The following is a 6,357-nucleotide window of genomic DNA, read 5'->3' on the forward strand; positions in this document are numbered from 1 at the left end:
AACCAACATCACAGAAATACAAACAATTATAAAAGAATATAATGAAAAATATATGCAAAAAATGGACAACCTGGAATAAATAGATAAATTCCTAGAAACATATAAACTTTCAGAACTGAAACAGGAGAAATACAAAGCTCAAACTACTAAAAAGAGAAAAAAGATAACCAGTAAAAAATTGAATCAGTAATCAAAAAACTCCAAGCAAGCAGAATTCTGCAATGGAATGGCTTCACAAGTGAACTCTACCAAACATATAAAGAATTAGTATCTATTCTAAAACTATTCCAAAAAATAGAAAAGGAAGGAAAACTTGCAAATTTATTCTATGAGGCCAATATTACCTTGATAACAAAAACAGATAAAGACTCCACTAAAAAAAAGAATGCAGGTCCATATTCTTGACGAACATGGATGCAAAAATTCTTAATAAAATACCAGCAAACTGAATCCAACAATACATTAAGAGAGTTATTCGGCTCAATCATGTGGGATTTATTACTTTGCTGCAAGGGGATTTCAATATTTACAATTAAATCAACATGATACACCACATTAATAAAATAAAGGATATGAACCATATGATACTCTCAATAGATCCAGAAAACTATTTGACAAAATCAATATCCATTCATGATAAAAACCCTCAACAAGGTACCTTTAAATGGAACACAACTCAACATAATGAAGGCCATATATGAAAACCCACAGTTAATATCATCTCAATGGTGAAAATCTGAGAACGACAGTATGGAATTGGCACAAAAACAGAAACATACATCAATAGAACAAAATAGAGATCCCAGAAATATAGTTAACTCATCTTCAAACAAAGCAGGAAAGAATATCCAATAAGAAGAAAGACAGTCTCTTCAACAAGTGGTATTGGGAAAGCTGAACAGTGACATGAAGAAGAATGAAACTAGTCCACTTTCTTATACCATACACAAAAGTAAACTCAAAGTGGATTAAAGACCTAAATGTGAGACAGGAACCCATCAAAATCCTAGATGAGAAAACAGGCAGCAACCTCTTTGAAACACCCAAGGGAACTTTAAAAAATAATTTTTATTTAAATTCCAGTTAACATAGTGCAATATTAGTTTCGGGTGTACAATATAGAAACCATCAGCTTTGGAACTTCTTCTCTAGATCTGTTATGTGAAGCAAAACAGAAGCAAACAGAAGCAAAATATACTATTGATACTACATCAACATAAAGTGTTTCTGCACAGCAAAGGAAATATTCAAAAAAATTAATAGACCACTTACAAAATAGGAGAAGATATTTGCAAATGACATATCTGATAAAGGAGTAGTATCCAAACTATATAATGAGCTTATGCAACTAAACACCGCCAAAAATTAGTAATCCAATTAAAAAATTGGCAGGAGAAATGAACTGACATTTCTCTAAAGAAGACATCCAGAAGGCCAACAGACACGTGAAAAGATGTTCATCATCACTTACCATCAGGGAAATGATACAATGAGATATCACCTCACACCTAACAGAATGGCTAAAAAAAACAAAAACAAAAACAAAAAACCCACAATAGACAATAGGTATTGGTGAGGATACAGATAAAGGGGAACCCACTTACAGTTATGATGAGAATGCAAACTGGTGTACCCACTCTGAAAAACAATATGGATCTTCTTCCAAAAGTTAAAAATAAAACTACTATAGAATCCAGCAATTGCACTACTACTACCTATTCAAAGAATACAAAAACACTAATTCAACAGTATACATGCACCCCAATTTTTATGGCAACATCATTTACAGTAGCCAAGTTATGGAAGCAGCTCAAGTGTCTATAGATTAATGAATGGACAAAGAAGATGCCATATAATGAATGGACAAAGAAGATGCCATAATATATATATTCACTATATATATATACAATACATATATTCACTATATTATATATTCAATATATATTCTATATTCAAAGTATAAAATATATTATATATTGAATATATATATAATATTCTACCATAAAATGCATAAAATATATTATATATTGAATATATATATAATATTCTACCATAAAATGCATAGAATCTTGCCATTTGCAGTGACATGGATGGAGCTGGAGAATGTAATGCTAAGAACCTAAGTCAGTCAGAGAAAGACTAATAGCATATGATTTCACTCATATGTGGAATTTAGGAAACATTACAAAGATGTAATGGGAATATAATGATAGAGAGAGAGAGAGAGAAATCAAGAACCAGATTCTTAATTATAACGAACAAACCGATGGTTACTAGAAGGGATATAGGTGGGGGGATAGTTTAATGAGTGTACTTACAATTAGTCCTGGGTGATGTATGGAAGTGTTGAATCACTATATTGTATATCTCAAACTAATATAACACTGTATATTATCTATTTGGAATTAAAATTAACACTTTAATATTTAATAATAATAAATATAAAAGTAAGTAAATAAAGGTGAAGGATAAAAATGACTTCATAGTGAATTCTACAAATACTTAAGGAAGAAATGATACCAATGTTTTTGAAACTATTCCCAAAAAAATCAGAAATCAGAGAACACTTCCCGACTCATTTTATGAGTCCAGCATTATCTTGATATCAATGCCAAATTAAAAAAACATACAAGAAAACTGCAGACCAATATGCCTGACAAATATTGATTTACATCTTCAACATAATACTTCAAACTGAATTTGAAATGGTTATACACTATGACCATATGAGACTTAACCTTGGAATCAAGGATGTTTCAAAATACAAAAATCAAGTAAGGTGATATACCATATTAACAAAATAAAAGATAAAAATCACATGTTAAGGCTTTACCAAAATGGCCAAATAATACACCTTACACTTATATCCTCCATCAACAACAACTGGCATCCAGTTATGGACAACATTGCTTCTGTGAGAGCTGTGGTATTCAGCACCATGTACCAGTTACCAGAAGTATTCTTGCTCATTTCTGCATTGTGCAATAGCATACAGAGCTTGGTCCTGGTTGTGAACTCTGCCTGTGACCATCTCCAGGTCTTTTCATCCATGGTTCAACATCCCTTGTAGATCACTATAATAAGCAAACACCCACTCAAGAAAGCCCTTGTATAAATCCCTACTTACAATAGGAAAGTTACAGGACATCACCAGAACAAAATAATACCATTGGAAAAAATTAATACCAGTGGAACTTTGGAGAGAGTAAGAGGAACAGTTTGACTTTACCAGAATCATCTTTTCCACAAGAGGCAGATTTTAGGCCAAGATAGAAACTTTTATTCTGTAATTTCTACCACAAGGGAAAGTGAGAATATGTAAGTCAGTGACTGGCTTCTGCGGCTGTGTTGGACACTGCCAAAGAGGCCCATTTTTCTCTTACCATATCCAGAGTACAGAACAGTGATTTGTAGGACTGGGGCCTGGGAAGAGGTTGTTGAGTGGCAGATAGCACACTTGAATGGAAAAAGGGATATGGATTCTACTAACCACATCACAGAAACTATTAAGAAGTCAGCCCATGAGCCTCTGGGGACACCCAACCAATGGATCATCCCGACTGGTCCATAGGTAACCTTAGTGCTTCAATCACCTCACCTACATCCCTGCCCTTTAGCTTATCTACTTGTACATGTTCCCAACAGTAGTAATAGCAAGCTTTGACAGATAGCTAATGAGCACTGCAGAATACTGAAACAAATTTGTAGGTATGAGAGTTCACAAAATTCAACTTTAGCTTCACCATTGTTAAAGCAAAAGGAGGCTTGTTAGCCCACAGCAGGTGCAATGCAGGATTGAAAGAAGACATACAAATATAAAAACTCTGCCACGCAACATGGATGGACCTTGAGGGTATTATGCTGAGCGACACAAGTCAGGCAGAGAAGGACAAATACCATATGTTTGCACGTATAGGAGGATTAGGAGGAACTTAACGGAGGACCGTGGGGGAGAAGAAGGTGGAAAATAGTGAGGGAGGGAGAGAGAGGCAAACCATGAGAGACTCTTGAATGCTGAGAAGAACTCTGCCACAAGAGGGAGCAAGAAGCATGTAGTAGCCACATCCATGGAAGGTCTGGGAAACATTCAGAACTCTTAGCAAGATATAATATAAGACATTATAATAAAAATGTCAAAAATCAAAGGCAAATGTTAAAAGCAATAACGGAAAAAAAGGTTTTAACTTATAAGGGAATCCCATTAAGCTATCAATAAACTTCTCAATAATAACCTGACAAGCCAATAGAAAGATGAATGAGATATTCAAAGTTCTAAATATAAAACAATGACAATGAAAAAGTTTCCATCTGGCAAAGTTGTCCTTCAGAAATGAAGGAGAGATAAATACTGTTCCAGGCAAACAAAAGCTGAGGGAATTCATCAGCACTAGACCTGCCTTAAAGAAATGTCAAAAAGAGATCTTCAAGGTGAACTGTAAATATGCTAATTAGTAACACAAATACATGAAAATATACAAACGCACTGGTAAAGGTAAGTATATAGTCAAATTTATAATAATTCCATGTTGTCATATGGTGATATATTACCATTAACTCTAAATTTTAAAAGACAAAAGTATAAAAATAACTATAGGTAAAATAATGTGTCAATAAATACACAATATAATAGTAGATACATTGTAACTTTACAAATATAAAGAGGGAGAAAATGGGTAGATATTTTTTATGTGATCAAAAATTAAGTTACTATCATCATAAAGTAGACTGTAATATATATCAAATGTTTTTATTTAGGCCACATAGTAAGCACAAAGCAAAACCTAACAGTACATATAAAAGAAATAAAGTTAAGAAAATCAAGCATATCTCTATGGAAAAGTATCAAATGACAAATGAAAAAGCATGAGACAGAGAAAAGAACAAAGGACCTACACCACTGCAGAAAACAAAAATATGGCTTTGGTAAGTTCTTAAACAGCAATAATTATTTCACAAAATTGATTAAATTCTTCAGCCAAAAGGTAGTGAATGACTGGAAGGATTATAAAGCAAGACTCAACTATATGCTGCCTACTTGAGACTCAGTAGTTTTTGTTTATTTATTTTATTTGAGTATAGTTGACATACAATGGAGACTCATATTAGTTTTAAGGATATACATGGGCTCAAGGGATGACACGGGAAAAAGTATTCCTAGAAAGAGAAATCAAAAGAGAGACAAAATTACTATTTTTACTTACATCAGACAAAATAAGCTTTAAGCTAAAAACTGTTAAAAATATGAAAAATGTCATTATATATTGTTGAAGGAATCAATTTATCAAGAAGATATAACAATCATAAATATATTTGCTCCACACATTGGAACGCCTAAATATATTATACAGATATTAACAGATTCTATGAGAAAAACAGGAAACAGAATAATAATAGTAAGGATGTTAAATACCTCACTTTCAACAATGGGTAGATTATCCAGACAAAAAAATCAATAAGGAATCATTGGACTAGATCTATACTTTAAACCAAATGGACCCAACCAAAATGCATTGAGCATTTCGCAATATTTTAAGATGCATCACAGAAGTCTTTACAAATTTAATAAGATAAATAATTACCAACTATCTTTTACAACCACAATGATATTAAAGTAAAAATCACTGACAAGAAAATTTCTGAAAAATCCACAAATATGTGGAAATTGGATAACACATTCCTGAACAACCAATGGATCAAACATGATATCAAAATATATCTTGAAACATGAAAATGCAAACACAATATGCTAAAACTAATATAATGCAGCAAAAGCAGTTCTAAAATGAAAGCTTATGTTGATAAGCCCATACATTAAAAAAATGAAAGATCTCAAGCAACTAAAGTTTACACCTTAAGGAACAAGAAAAAGAATAAACTAAGCCCACTTCCAGACCAAGATGACAATGTACAGAAAAATCCTAAACTCACCTCCTCCAAGGATACATTAAATCCACCAGTTTATCAATGGGTTTGAGCCCCGTGTCGGGCTCTGTGCTGACAGCTAACTCAGAGTCTGGAGCCTGCTTCAGATTCTGTGTCTTCCTCTCTCTCTCTGACCCTCCCCTGCTCACGCTGTCTCTCTGTCTCTCAGAAACAAATAAAACATTAAATTTTAAAAAATAAAAGAACAAAAGAATTATATCTTTGTGACAACATGGACGTACCTAAAGAGTGTTATGCTAAGGGATATAAGTCAGATAAACAAAAATGCCGTATTAATTTTACTAATATATTTGGAATCTAAGTAAACAAAACCAATGAACAAATATAGCAGAAACAGACCCATAAATACAGAAACAAAGTGGTGCTTGCCAGAGGGTAAATGGATGGAGGAATGGGCCAAATGGATATGTGGAG

The 6,357-nt window shown here is 33.0% G+C and overlaps 1 long non-coding RNA gene across 1 annotated transcript; it reads right to left on the reverse strand.

Moving 5' to 3' along the window:
* Positions 1-5,046: 5,046 nt before the first annotated feature.
* Positions 5,047-5,965, reverse strand: LOC120224540. Its single transcript, XR_005526602.1, has 2 exons — positions 5,929-5,965; positions 5,047-5,154 (listed from the first exon to the last, which is right to left on the reverse strand). It is a non-coding gene; the product is annotated as an uncharacterized LOC120224540 (long non-coding RNA).
* Between the last annotated feature and the right edge of the window lie 392 nt (positions 5,966-6,357).

Source organism: Hyaena hyaena, unplaced genomic scaffold, assembly GCF_003009895.1.
Source record: "Hyaena hyaena isolate Hyena2069 unplaced genomic scaffold, ASM300989v1 scaffold_1217, whole genome shotgun sequence".
Classification (NCBI taxonomy): domain Eukaryota; kingdom Metazoa; phylum Chordata; class Mammalia; order Carnivora; family Hyaenidae; genus Hyaena; species Hyaena hyaena.